At 40.4% G+C, this 15,585-nt stretch overlaps 1 protein-coding gene across 5 annotated transcripts in view; it reads left to right on the forward strand.

The window, feature by feature from the left end:
• The window catches only part of PDE1C (phosphodiesterase 1C), a gene marked incomplete at its 5' end in the record, with an annotated part of 501,954 nt that overhangs the window by 297,091 nt on the left and 189,278 nt on the right, over positions 1-15,585 (forward strand). The window lies entirely within an intron of this gene.

The following is a 15,585-nucleotide window of genomic DNA, read 5'->3' on the forward strand; positions in this document are numbered from 1 at the left end:
TGTTCCCCAGTTAATTTCCTGCTTTGGGATTTAATTAAATGAGCAGGAGTTACCTGAGAAATAATCCAAAAGAGAAGGAGAGAGATGATCACTAAACTGGAAGTCAAGTCATCAAGTGATGTTTTAGTTCTTCTCCCACAGTGCTTAGTGAGAGCACCATTAGTAACTGATATATGCAGTAGAAAATGATAATTTGAAGAAAATCCTCTCATTTGGCATGCAAATAGTTACTGGATAAAGCAGTAGGGGTTGGGGAGTTGCTGATTAATCTCAACAGCTAACATTAACATTCCAAATGTCATTCTTTATTCATTTCACCCACTTGAGTCTGTCATGTCCTTTTGTGCCTAAGTTTCTTAGAGCACATTTGATATACAGTATATGATAACAGATGGGGACCTAAAGTACTGAGTGTTATAACATTCCAGTCTTTTTTAAGGGGCAGGAATTTTTCAGCCTCAAACATTTCTCTCTGGCTTTCTCTTGTTGTTTGCCCATATGCTGGGGAGTCCATCCAAATTAAACCAGCCAGGAAAGGTTTGTGGAAGGATGGCTGGAATGAACAGAATTCTGAGGTTTTAACCTGGCAGCTTTCTGAAACCTCATTTGACATCTGCTATGGATTCCTCCACTTGACAAGGGACAGCATGGATCCCCGTTCTGTAAACCACATCCATTTTGTGGTATTGTCCTCCATGTGAGTCCAGGAGATAGAGGGACTGGCGACAAACTTCTGGTGTGCCACAGGTGAAGGGCAGCTATGATAGCAATTTAAAGCATTTAATGGCCCAGAGCTGTGAGCATCACATTCACTTTTCCAATCCTTTTGATTCTGGTCAGGCTAAGAAGTAGAGCCGGTCAAAAATTTTCAAATTTTGAAATCTCATCAACATTTCAAAATTTGAAAAAAATGGGAAAATTTTGATAATATTTAAATGAAAATTTCCCTCCCTCTGTTTTGCAAATCAGCTTGGTCAAAACTTGCTGATTTTTGTTGAAATTTTAAAAAAAATGTTAAGGATACACTCTGAGGGGAAAAACTACTGTCTTTTCCCATTATTTATTTATTTTGCCTGCTGTACCAAGAACTACATCACTGAGCTTCAGATCTGACTTCAGTACCTTATGGCAATATGCTAGGGTTAGCCACAGATGACCTTAACAGCTATTGAATGTTAAATTTTCGTGTTTAACCAGCCACAAAATAATAATAATAGTAATACCAACAACACCACCACATGTATATCCTCCACTGCCATAAACATTTGGTTCCTTGCTACATTTTGCAATATAGTACTTAATGAAAATGATCACAATTTATAATTAAAGGTATCTTAATTTAGTTATTACAGACACATAGGGGTAGATGTGCTAGAGACATATAAAATAATGAATTATATACTTAAAGTTAGTTGTTCAGCCCTGTTTGCGCTTTCTCATAATACAAGAACAAAAAGCCACCCAATGAAATTAATGGGCAACAGATGTAAAACTGTTAAAAATATGTATATATTTTATACCACATATAATTAATCTGTGGAATTCACTGCTGCAAGATGTTATTTAGTCAAAGTCCCTTATAGAATTCAAAAGGGAGTACATTTATATAAATAAGAATGTTGGCCATAATGACACTAGCTAAGATAAAAACTTAAGGAATATCAACCTTTCATTATTATTATTGCATAACAGTCATATTGCACTAGAGCCTAGAAGTCTCACCCAGACTGGGCCCCATTGTGCTAGGTGCTATTTTAAAAATGGTAGTCCCTGCTCCATAGAGCTTGCAATCTAAAAGCGAAGTCCAAACAGGTGCACAAGACACAAGAGGCTGGGCTGGGAAAAGTGGTAGAGACAGATCAACAAAAATAATTGGGTGTATGCAATTCTTAGGCACCTGGCTTGCTGTGATCACTGCTGCTAAATGCCTAACTGTTACCAGGTTGCAGTTTCCTGTAGGCATTATGGCTGAGAGAGTTTTGAGGGTGGACTTGAAGGAGAGTGAGGTGGAGGTTCTTAAATTCTGACTAGATGTAAACTAATCACTAATAGCCTGGGGATACGAAGAAATATCTCCCATATCATATTATCCATTATGGGACTTTTACACCTTTCTTTTGAAGCATCTGGTATTAGGCATCTTTGGAGACAGAGTATACGACAGGTTGGACCATTGTTTTGATCTGCAATGTCAGTTCCTATGTTCCTTTGTGGCAATGGGAAAGACTTAAATATGCAGTAGCTCAGAAGAAAATTGGGCAGGGAGGTCTTGCCATATAGTGATAACTAGAAGAATCCTTGCCTGGCTGCTACTATGGACCCCTCCTGCGTACCTGACTTCTGAGCCGTGCATTCCTTTCTGCTCCTGGTTCCTGCTTCTCTGCCTGCTCCTGGTCCCTGTTCTCCCACCCCAGATTCCTCTCTACTCCCATTTCCTGCTGTCCTGCCCCATTCCAGGTGCCTGCTCCTTTGCCTTACCCCTGATGCTGTCTCTGGCTCTGACCTTTGGCTTGGCACCTGACTCCAGCTCTGGTCTTCAGCTTGGTGCCTGAATGCCCATGCCCCAATCATTGTACCCCTTCCCCGAGATAGAGGCTTGTCTAGTCAAGCCCTTGGGCATACCCCTACCTTGCATACAATTGTACATGCTGCAAGTAGACACAAAATCGTACCGGTAAATCTGATTACTGAAATTGAGGCTTTTAATATCCTTACGGGTAAAACAGAGGTATCGTCTGAAAGAGGGTGACAGAAACGTACAGAGTTATTCTTTAAAAACTAGCCATTTGCCTTGGATAACTGCATAATTTTTTTTTGAACATTCAATATTTAAGGTATTTCCTATTGTAAGTTTAGGGAAGTACAAGGGAATACTGAAGCTACTGATGTAACCATATCATGTTATCTTTTGCAAAATTGGTGAGTTTTATGGAGTTACCAGCTTTATACTTGAATCTGCCTCTAGAGCTTTGAGCCTAGATTTGATCTTGAGGTTTTAGGGATGTATTTCTCTGCAACTTGTATTGCAAAGCCACCCTTTCATGTTTTAGCCTCCTTCCATTATTATTATTTATTTATTTTATTTTATTAATTATTTTATTATTAGGGCTCATCAAAAATTTTCCAGTCGAGCAGTTTTTTGAGGGAAAATTGGGGTGTTCATGGAACAAAATTTTTCACAAGAGGTGTCTGCTGGAAGATTTTGTCTTAAATCTTTTGGTTTTCAAGTTTTCAGTTGAAAATTCAAATTTCTGGGGGAAAAAATTGTGGATCAATTTTAATTATTAATAATATTATTACTACAGTAGTTTGTAAATGTGCCAATTAAGGACATGGCTGTGCTGTGCAAGTAGTTGTAAAAATGAGTACAGAGACATGGTCCCTACTCTAAATTTACAATCTAATTTCATACTACAAAGCCACAGTTCCAGCTTTTTTCCTCCTCCCATTCATAGCACAGGATTTCTTGAGACAAGTTATTTTTAAAAGCCTGAAACTCTGTAAAAGGTAAACAAGAATGTTTCTCACAGGGAGAGTTAAAAAATTAATTTGTATCAGTTTCATATTGCTTACTATATTTTCCCATAATTTCCTTTTGCTTTTATTGCAGGAATAGATGAATGAAACAATACAGGTGTGACTGATAAGCAGCCCAACAATAATGAAGTTATCAGTAACATAAAATAATTACTTTACCAAAAGACTAATTACTTAATGTACTTGACTGGAACTTGCTTCTGTCATAGTAGGAAAGCAACTAGCTCAGTGATGAATGGTACTTATAGTTAAAGTTGATAAAGTGGATAAAGCATGGGGACTGAGGGACCTGAGAGATGGGTTTCGGTCTCACCTGTACTGTTGGTACATTGTGACCTTGAGCCAAGTCAGTAGGACCAATATTTTTAAACATGGATACATTGGGCATCTAAATCCACACTTGTATCTAAATGTTTGATTTTTGTATAGTGTGCAGGTGTAACTAAAGAAAACTAGAATTTTTTTTCTATGTACTGACAAATCTATAGTGACTGTCCTTTTTCGAGTTGAGATTGCTATTTGTGAGTTTTCCCCCTACATAAAGGGAAAGGACTTGCTATAAATAAAGCTAAGAAAAACCCCAGGAAAACAAATAAAAGCACAAGAGGGAACACTGTGTTCTGCCTTTCAAAAAATGGAAATAGCTTATTTAAATAAAAGAAACTATCTTTTCAATATGCCTGCCTTTTTATTGATAAAATACCTGTAAATGGTTTTTAGTGTGGCATGAGAAAAAATAAAACCAGTAATAGCAATATATATCATTTCAACTAGTTACATAATGCCATATTTTAATACCTGAGGGCTTCATCCATACAATTTCTGTTTCTTATATTGAATGTATATACACTTTTACACTGCCTGAATGCCTGGTGCAACTCCTTTAAAGTCAGTTGAAGTCTTTCCATTGACCTCAGAGGGGATTGGAATGGGCCCCATAGTATTTTTCTTAGTGAGAAATTCAGAGAGGAAGGAAATTTAGCTCTCTAGCTCTTTGCTTTACATTTTGATTTTTTTCTCATGATGTATGGCTAATTGATACAGATGGCTTATTGTGATGAAGACTGTAGTGCCCTGGTAATAATTAATATAAAGGAGGTTTTTTATTGTGGCTGCTGGATACAGAGATACCATTTAGTTCTCTCTAGCTCGAAATTGACGACTGTAGCCTGTGTTGTCCAATCTGACTTTATAGTCTTGCCCTAAATCCTGGTTTATCCTCAGCAGTCATGGAATGGAAAGCTGCATACAGTCCCAAGACCAAAAAAGAACGAAGACATAGTAACCCAGGATAATATCTAATGACCAGGATTATCCATGTCATTCGATTTCCTTCCCTTCAAATATGGGCCATAAACATTTACCAGAAAAAAAAGAATATTTTTAAGATCTAAAAATTCTTAGGTTTTTTCAGTCATTAATATAGGTACTTTTAGCCAATGCCATGGTCAAAATACTATGTGACTGGCTGCTGAGAATTTTTTTAACCAAATTTCACTCTAGGAAATCTAATCTCATTGTACTTTAGTTGTGGATTAAGTAATACTTGTACAATTTGTAGAGCTGAATGACTAATTTGTAGTGAATAATTTATTCAGTGGGTTCGTATGATGTAATAGAGATTGTTCACAAGTCACTTATGATTTTCTTAGATTTATTCATTGTTTGAAATAGATGTATATAATGTGAATGTATATAAATAACTCTTGTGTGGATTGTTTGCAAGCTGTTTGTTGCACATATTTGATATTGTCACTGTGTTGCCAACTCTTGTGATTTTTATTGAGAGTCTCGTAATATTTGGCATTCTTCTTATAGCCCCAGCTCCTGGAGTGATGTGACTATGTGAGAATCCCAGCTTTCATTAAAAACTGAGTCTCTAGCCTTCACTTGTGAGGAAAAGCTTGAAAGTGTGAACCCTGAAGACTCAGAACTCAGAAGGCTAATTAAAAATAAATATTTTAAAAGATCTTATGATTTTTATGCCACCCTCATGATTTTGGGGGGCCTGGCTCCTGATATTTGACAATAAATCTATCACTGACTTCACCTTGGGGGTGTTCAAATGACTCTCATGGTTTATTTAAGAGTCCTATGCTGAAGAAATGGCACAGTAACCTTGGCTGTGACCTTCTTCGTTGCTGCTGGCTGTTGCAGGGAGTGTTTCTAAAATTACACTGTTGCTCTGACTTGGTGGTGTTGATTTGGTAAACATGCATTAATGATCAGAGGACATTTGCAATTGCTAGCAAGTTGGTGAGTGTTTTGAATAGTATTTTGTGAAATGAATTTCCTTTTAGCTCCTCCTCTTGCTAAAACAAGCTCAAAGGGTTTCCTCTGGAGGGAAAATGCAGTAACACTAAATATAGTGCTATTAGTTATATCCTAAGTGATGTATACAATGTCTAAATTGAAATTTGTTTACTAGATGCTGGCACTTAAGTAGCAGTGCAGAAGAATGTTACACATGAGTATGAAATTAGCTGCTTGTATGTCCTGTACTGTTAGAACCTCACATGGAACTGCATAGGTCACTCCTGTAACATCAGTAAATGTAATTTTGAATGTAAGAGTACCTGTAGCTTCATGGAATTTGCACATTCATTATGTCTTGATTATAAAATAGTTGCAATATAACTAATTGTACCATAGCTGCCATAAATAGTCATAGCTTTATTTACTACTTCAGTGGACCTTCACTGCTTTGTGACCTGAAAATGATGCCCAGGTATTTTATATGGTATTATTTATGCTTTATGTAATGTCCTGACAACAATCCAGTTGTGTTATGGAAAGAGTTTTATAAATAGTTTAGGCTGTTCTTAGGGCACAAAGCATTGTGGGTGAAGTGGCTATTTTAAACTCCGTTGCTGCCTGTTTTAGCAAAGGCATCAGATATTAATATTATTTTATAGCATCCAAATTGACAGTGTACTTATATATAGCACCCAAATTGTATTACACAGTGTACTTAAATATAGAAAGACCAAGCCTTGGCTCAAAGAGTTTACAATCTATGGATGAAATCCTTGTCCTACTGGAATCAATAACAAAACTCCTATTGACTACAGTGGTGTCAAGATTTCACCCTATAAATTTCAATGTTATCACTTGGATACTGAATTTAATCATGTAAAGTCTAAGAGTTTACTATTAACCCAGTTGTTTGAGTTGTCCGTATTTTAACGGATTCCTGCCTTACACTTTATATAAAGTCACTGTTTAATTACTTGCCTTTTCCTATGCTATGTAATTTATTTTCTGTTTTGCTACACTACTTTATTCCAGTTCTCCACTTTGAAGTTGAGTCATGCACGGGTACAAGCTTGTGATTTACTTCATTTATACTGGTTCAGTAATAATAAAATACAGTACGTATTTACAATGCTACAGCACAGTACTACTTCAGTTACTGTAAGGAACACACCTACCAGAAGTTCTCCACATCCATTGTTCTCCCAGAAGCAAGGGGCACATAACCTTCACAGTCAGATTGAAAAATGTTAGGATGTCTCCCTTATAATAGATACTAAACATGGAAAAAATTAATCAAGCATCTTCAAGCTCTGCAGGAAGCTACTGGATTTATTTAGAATCTCTGTAGGAGCAGCCCTTCCTTGACCAGCAGAGTGTGAAATATCACACTCATTGTGTACTGAAATAGAGAACGGGGCCCATGCTGATGCCATCTGAATTGTGTAACCAAGCATGCTCAGAAAGGACAATGATAAAATTTCAACAGTTCTATATTAAAAGAAAATTACTTCAATCTGGTTGGCTAAACTCTAACGACAGGCATGGTCAGGCCTTGAATAATAGGCATAGTTCATTCAGTCTTAATCACGATCTGATGTGAATGTCTGTCCTTTGGATGCTTATCTCCCACCATCCTCTACAGTTTTTTTTTTATTAAATTAACTAATACAACTTATTTTGCATTCTTATCCTCCATTACACTGTGTCAAAAACCTGGCTAATGGCTAATCATGCTCAGGTGAATGGTAACCTGCTTTTGAGCTCAGCTGTACTCCTTGATTTGTGGTGCAGTTTGTCTCCTTGCGCTTATTGGGTAGGTGAGCTTTCTGTTGTTAAGCTACAGATTACCCACGCTGTATTCAAAGAAGACTGGCCAGTCCCTTGAGGTTTTTACCTACAGCACATGCAGGTTCTTTTTATATGAATCGGTATCCTTTCCCCCTTTCCACTAACTGAGCCCCACACCTTAACCCCCAGAGTAATACGCTCAATCTAGTCAGCATCACTTACATCAGAAAATATTCTATGAATGTACAGAATCATTATCTCCCATTAGGATAAAGGAACAGTCACCCTATTCCTAGCATGCTGAAGCAGCAAAAAAGCTTTAGTGGTGTTAGTTGAGGGAAAATGAGAGCCCATTTAGCTGAATGATCCCTCTGTGCGGTACAATTTGGATGGTGTAAAGAGTTATGTCCTTAGGTCTAGTAGATCCTGATGAATAAAAGCTCACTCTCAAAAGAGATAAGCAAAAACAAATGACAATCTGAATGGTGGGACTCAACTTTGGAGGTGTGGAAAGGCAGTGGCCCTCTGTTATTAGTTGGAGCTACAGAAAGCCTTACAATAAAAATGAGTCTTCCCATCAGATCACAGCTTCTATGGCTGGGACAGCAACAGCTGCTAAAGAAGAAAGCTAGTAAGGAGTGAAGAGGTGACTTCCATCTGCCAAGACAAAGTCATACATGCAAAGGAATAAGCTTCTGTACTGATCTGATGAGAGAGATGGGAGACTGAGGTATGCAGCCAGATTAAAAGGACTAAACCCCAAAGCCTTTCAAAGAACTTGAAAAAATATTTTAAACACACTGTCTCTCTCTCTCTTTCTCTCTGTATGTATATGTGTGTACACACACACACACAGAAAAAAAGATGGAAAAGGCCTATGAGATAATCAAATAATAATTCTTGTCTCTCATCAGCTTTACAAAGATATTCTTTCTGCTATATTATAGATAGGGAAAGTGGGGTACAGAGAGGTGAAGTGACTTGCCCAAGATCCCATAACAGGTCGGTGTCAGATCTTGGGATAGAGCCCAGGTCTCCTGACTTCCATTCTAGTGGACGTACATCTCCCCAGGTGTGCGGTATAAAGCGTCAACAGACATATGGCACTATAGCTCTGGCATAGAGCGGAAACTTTCTGCAGAGCAGATGTCACTTGGATGGTTGTGATTGCTGCCTTCACCCCTCATTCCCTGGCACCAGTGTCTTATGGTAAGGGTCCTTCCATCACATGAGCAGGTAGCATGCCCTTCCAACAGATGGCTATGAGTGCACGCAGGCCAGGAAGCATGAATGAGCATTAAATATGTTTATACAGCGTTACTGGCTGGGAGGCAAAAGTCTCTGTGTTGTGAGCTTCAGCACTGACATTACAGGTATGAGGATGCAGTTGTGCTAATCCTGGGTCCGAGCTAGATTAATTTTCAAAAGTAAAAATAAAAGAAAATGTGTTAGCAGCCACACAGGGCCATTTTCTGATGTGCTAGTAATAGGCAGCGTGTTTGGGCTAACTACCTGGCTGGCTACCTTTCCAGCTACATATCCCCAGCTCTCACGGGACAGGTGCTATTTCTTTTGTTACAACAGTAAAAAGACACAACTAAATTATATACACCTCTAGCCCGATATAACGCGACCCGATGTAACGCAAATTTGGATATAACGCGGGGGTCGGAGCTGCGCGCTCCGGTGGATCAAAGAAAGTTCGATATAACACTGTTTCACCTATAATGCGGTAAGATTTTTTTGGCTGCCAAGGGCAGCGTTATATCGGGGTAGAGATGTATTTGTACGACAGGGTCTTGAGTGAAAATCAAAACTCCCTGCATACTCTTCTATTACCAGTATTATTATTCAGATAATGGGCACACCCAAAATGTGCCAGGCACTTTCCGAACACAGTTCCTGTTCTAAAGACTTAAAAACCTACTAAAACAAGGACAAACACAGGGAAGAAGCGTACAAGCAAAGGGAGACAGGTGATGACAGGCTCACATCATACTAGTTACATTTTTTAAAATTAATTCCTCATCTGTCCACAATTTTCCCTCCACCATTCAACCACCTTCATCTTCAAGTCCTGTGCTCTTACTCCCCTGTCCTCCTCTTCCCTCTCCCACCCCTAAAAGAACAGTTCACCCCTCATAAAATAGGATAAGTAGGTGACATAGTGGCCAGTGGCTTGTTGGCTTTGTAGAACAAGTGGATCTTCAGGAGGGATTTAAATGAGGTGAGAGAATAGCTTTCAAGACCAGCTGATGAAGCACAGTCCTCCTGCATTTTGATTTGTTCTGATTATGTTAGGAACAAATGTTTTGCGAAGAAATTTGCAGGTTCATTCTGCATCTGCTTCTATCACATGTCACTGTTTTCTTGAACTTGATTAAAAACAAAAAAAAACCCAGTCACCTACTACATTCAGAGTATATGTGCTTTACATATTAATCTGAGACTTTCTAGAGCTGGCCAGAGGATGGCCATTCTGTTTCATGGCAACTTGCAAGGATGTTGAAATTTATTTGGGTTCTGTTCTGGAACAAACCCAAAACAAACCCAAAACCATTTGAACATTTTTGCAAAAACTGAGTTGTGTCAAAATGCCCATTTTGTGGTTGAAATCATAGCTTTTTGGTTTGGAAGGAGGTGTATGTGTGTGTATGAGGGCCTGGTGGATAGGACACCACCCTGGGAGACCTGGATTCAAGTTTCTGCTCGGCCTGAACATTGCTACATTTGTGGTTTCAGAATTTAGGAATCCTTTATATGATTCACTTCAAACTTCATAGCACAATTTAACCTCAGCCTCAGATGTGACCTCCCAATTATGAGGCCAACCTGTCTTATTTTGTGGATTTTAGAGGGGAGGTCAAATCAGCTTTGTAAGTGAAACTCATAATGGAAAATCTAACAACTTTCACAATAGAGTAAATGCTGTCGATCCATAATCTTGGTGGCTGAGTTGGGTTCTCTTTGTTTCTGCGTTGGATTAATTATTTAAAGTCATGTTGACTTTGCTTTTGTTGAATCTATTTATGTCTACTTACATTTTTAGGTAAATAAAGGCTATGGGGGATAGGGCACCCTATTAATATAGATTTGTGGTTTTGTTGTTGTTATTACAGGTAGCCTTTTTTCCCACAGTCTAGGGAGCCTCTGAGAGCTCTTGAATTCATGCCACTTTTCTATACCTATCATTCATTATTTTGCATTGTAGGTGAATTTTTCAAAGGCAAATACTTCAGATATGCCTCTAAAAATGCACTTGCACACGCTGCATGAGCAGATCTTTACATTTTGCATGCAGATTTTGTCAGGGTGCATAAATAACCTGTTCTGTAGTTTTGAAAATGTAACACTTTGTCGTGTGTGTCTGTGTGTGTGTGCGCGCGTTCGTGTGTATGGCACCAAATAATTGCTGCTACTGATAATCTCCTGCAACCTTGTGCTATTTCCCTTCAGCCCCCTTTTAATGTAACAGTTATAAGTCACATCTCTCTAACGATTGGACATGATATTTTCTGGGATGTGATAGTATTTCACTGAGTGACTACTCTTGAAAGTAAGCAATGTCTATAGAACTATTTTTCTGAGTCAGGTTCAGGTCCATAATTTGAAGATACCATTATTTTATCAGATTTACAAGCAAAAATTAGGTTTGGTGGTTTTTTTTATCCAGAGTTTAAGTCTCTCTCCTCTTTGTATCACTTGACAGGTTTGGATGCACCCATATGGGAAGAAGAGATTATTCTTTTAAATAATTCAGTCTAACCGTTTTTATATATGTCAAGGGAAAGTTTTCTTTTTATAACTTTTAATCTCCTGTTTCCCATTTCCTTAATCATACATTTAGTAAGAGAGCAATACGCTTTACTGCTTGTTCACTTGTAAGGATTTGATTCAGGCTCATCAAGAAATTACTTCAGTGTATATATTTTAACAGAGATGTCAGGCAATACAGGTGGATAAAGGAAGACTTCCCTTATTATAAGATGGTGGGTAGTTTCTAAAGACTTACTTGAGTGGTCCTGTCAGGCCACACCACGGCTGTGAGGTAGGGTGACCAGATAGAAAGTATGAAAAATTGGGAGGGGGGTGGAGGGTAATAGGAAAGAAATATATAATTAAAAGCCCTGAATATCAGGACTGTCCCTATAAAATCAGAATATCTGGTCACCCTACTGTGAAGGCAATTTCAAATTTATAGCAAAGTTTATGGTGCGCGCACATGCACACACACACACACACACATAAATATATATATTTATTTCTCATCCATCCCATACATGAAAAGCCAGAATTCATTACCTTCCCGTTTGAGACAGGGCTGGTCTTCACTACAGGGAGATTGGTGCTGCTGCAATTGATACAGCAGGGGTTGATTTAGTGGGTCTAGTGAAGACCTGCTAAATTGACCGCAGAGCACTCTCTGATCAACTGGTGCGCCAGCTCCCTGAGAAGATTAAGGTAAATCGATGGGAGAGCATCTCCTGTTGATGCAGCGCAGTGAAGACAGTGGGGTAAAGTTGACCTAAGCTACGTTGACTCCAGCTACATTATTCATGTAGCTGGAGTAGAGTAATTTAGGTTGGCTTACCCTGGTAGTGAAGATAAGCCCTGTGTCTTTCTCTAGTAAATCCAGCATTTACTATTTCCTATGGAGCATGCTCTTCAGAATACATTGTGATAAACAGACATTTCTAAGTCCAAATTGCTGGCCTTCACAGAGTAAACCTTGGCTGGTCATCTAACCATACAGCTGGTTTATGCGAATTTGAGGTTCAAGCTACATTCTAAAAGACCTTTATCTAAGTTTCACAGAAAAGAGATTCACAGTGATCATGTGTATTGTGAGATGAATTCTCATGTAAAGGACCAATTAAAAGATTGAGACAGGATCTCCAAACTCTGCATCTTGCTCAGGGTATGTCTACACTACGAAATTAGGTCGAATTTATAGAAGTTGGTTTTGTAGAAAGCATTTTTATATAGTCGATTGTGTGTGTCCCCACACAAATGCTCTAAGTGCATGTAGTCGGTGGAGTGTGTCCACAGTACTGAGGCAAGCATCAACTTCCAGAGCATTGCACTGTGGGTAACTATCCCACAGTTCCCGCAGTCTCCGCCGCCCATTTGAATTCTGGGTAGAAATCCCAGTGCCTGATGGGGCTAAAACATTGTCGCGGGTGGTTCTGGGTACATATCGTCAGGCCCCCCTTCCCTCCCTCCCTCCGTGAAAGCAAGGGCAGACAATCGTTTTGTGCCTTTTTTCTTGAGTTACCTGTGCAGACGCCATACCACAGCAAGCATGGAGCCCGCTCAGCTAACCGTCACTGTATGTCTCCAGGGTGCTGGCAGACGCGGTACTGCATTGCTACACAGCAACAGTTTATTGCCTTTTGGCAACAGACGGTGCAGTATGACTGGTAGCCATCGTCGACGTAGTCCAGGGTGCTCTTTTAACTGACCTCGATGAGGTCAGGGGCACCTGGGCAAACATGGGAGTGACTCAGCCAAGTCATTTCCCTTTTAAATTTCGTTTCATGGCAATTCAGTCCTACCAGCAATGCACTGTCTTTTAATCTGCAGCTAGCAGAAGACAATGGCCAGCAGTCATACTGCACCGTCTTCTGCCGAGCACCCAGGAGATGACGATGGCTAGCGGTCGTACTGCACAGTCTGCTGCCAGCAAGATGTATAAAGATAGATGAAGTGGATCAAAACAAGAAATAGACTTGATTTGTTTTGTATTCATTTTCTCCTCTCTCCCTCCGTGAAATCAACGGCCTGCTAAACCCAGTTTTTAGTTCTATCCTTGAGGGGGCCATTCTGTTTCTTGCAAAGCCATTCCCTTTGTTGATTTTACTTCCCTGTAAGCCAACCCTGTAAGCCATGTCGTCAGTCGCCCCTCCCTCCGTCAGAGCAACGGCAGACAATCGTTCCGCGCCTTTTTTCTGTGTAGACGGCATACCATGGCAAGCATGGAGCCTGCTCAGATCACTCTGGCAGTTAGGAGCACATTAAACACCACATGCATTATCCAGCAGTATATGCAGCACCAGAACCTGGCAAAGCGAAATCTGGTGAGTAGGTGACGTCAGTGCGATGACGAGAGTGATGAGGACATGGACACAGACTTCTCTCAAAGCACAGGCCCTGGCAATGTGGGCATCATGATGCTAATGGGGCAGGTTCATGCAATGAAATGCCGATTCTGGGCTTGGGAAACAAGCACAGACTAGTGGGACCGCATAGTGTTGCAGGTCTGGGACGATTCCCAGTGGCTGCGAAACTTTCACATGCGTAAGGGCACTTTCATGGAACTTTGTGACTTGCTTTCCCCTGCCCTAAGGCGCAAGGGTACCAAGATGAGAGCAGCCCTCACAGTTGAGAAGCGAGTGACAATAGCCCTGTGGAAGCTTGCAACGCCAGACAGCTACCAGTCAGTTGGGAATCAATTTGGAGTGGGCAAATCTACTGTGGGGGCTGCTGTGATGCAAGTAGCCCATGCAATCAAAGATCTGCTGATATCAGTGGTAGTGACCCTGGGAAATGTGCAGGTCATAGTGGATGGCTTTGCTGCAATGGGATTCCCTAACTGTGGTGGGGCCATAGACGGAACCCATATCCCTATCTTGGCACCGGAGCACCAAACCGGTGAGTACATAAACTGCAAGGGGTACTCTTCAATAGTGCCGCAAGCACTAGTGGCTCACAAGGGACATTTCACCAACATCAACATGGGATGGCCGGGAAAGGTTCATGATGCTCGTGTCTTCAGGAACTCTGGTCTGTTTCAAAAGCTGCAGGAAGGGACTTTATTCCCAGACCAGAAAAGAACCGTTGGGGATTTTGAAATGCCTATAGTTATCCTTGGGAACCAGCCTACCCTTAATTCCATGGCTCATGAAGCCATACACAGGCAGCCTGGACAGTAGTCAGGAGCTGTTCAGCTACAGGCTGAGAAAGTGCAGAATGGCGGTAGAATGTGTATTTGGATGTTTAAAAGCACGCTGGTGCAGTTTACTGACTCGCTTAGACCTCAGCGAAACCAATATTCCCACTGTTGTTATTGCTTGCTGTGCGCTCCACAATATCTGTGAGAGTAAGGGGGAGACGTTTATGGTGGGGTGGGAGGTTGAGGCAAATCACCTGGCCCCTGGTTACGCACAGCCAGACACCAGGGCGGTTAGAAGAGCACAGGAGGGCGCACTGCACATCAGAGAAGCTTTGGAAACCAGTTTCCAAACCATGACTGTTCTATAAAGCCCATACTTCTTTAACTCCACGCATTCGTCTGTGCTCTGTCAGTGTGGGAGGACAGCATGAGCTCAGAGAACATTTCATCACGAGTGTGTTTTTTTTTCTTTCTAATCTTCACTAGCCTCAGGGAAGGAGAAGATCCTGTGATCCTTGAAACACATGCAGCTGGTGGAGAAAAAAAAAGGGACAGTGATATTTAAAAAGACACATTTTATAGAACAATGGGTACACTCTTTCATGGTAAACCTTGCTATTAATATTAGAATCATAGAATATCAGGGTTGGAAGGGACCTCAGGAGGTCATCTAATCCAACCTCCTGCTCAAAGCAGGACCAATCCCCAGCTAAATCATCCCAACCAGGGTTTTGTCAAGCCTGACCTTAAAAATATCTAAGGAAGGAGATTCCACCACCTCCCTAGGTAACGCATTCCAGTGTTTCATCACCCTCCTAGTGAAAAAGTTTTTCCTAATATCCAACCTGAACCTCCCTCACTGCAACTTGAGACCATTACTCCTTGTTCTGTCATCTGCTACCACTGAGAACAGTCTAGATCCATCCTCTTTGGAACCCCTTTCAGGTAGTTGAAAGCAGCTATCAAATCCCCCCTCATTCTTCTCTTCCGCAGACTAAACAATCCCAGTTCCCTCAGCCTCTCCTCATAAGTCATGTGTTCCAGTCCCCTAATAATTTTTGTTGCCCTCCGCTGGACTCTTTCCAATTTTTCCACATCCTTCTTGTAGTGTG

Source organism: Lepidochelys olivacea (assembly GCF_965140295.1).
Source record: "Lepidochelys olivacea isolate rLepOli2 genome assembly, chromosome: 2".
Lineage (NCBI taxonomy): Eukaryota > Metazoa > Chordata > Testudines > Cheloniidae > Lepidochelys > Lepidochelys olivacea.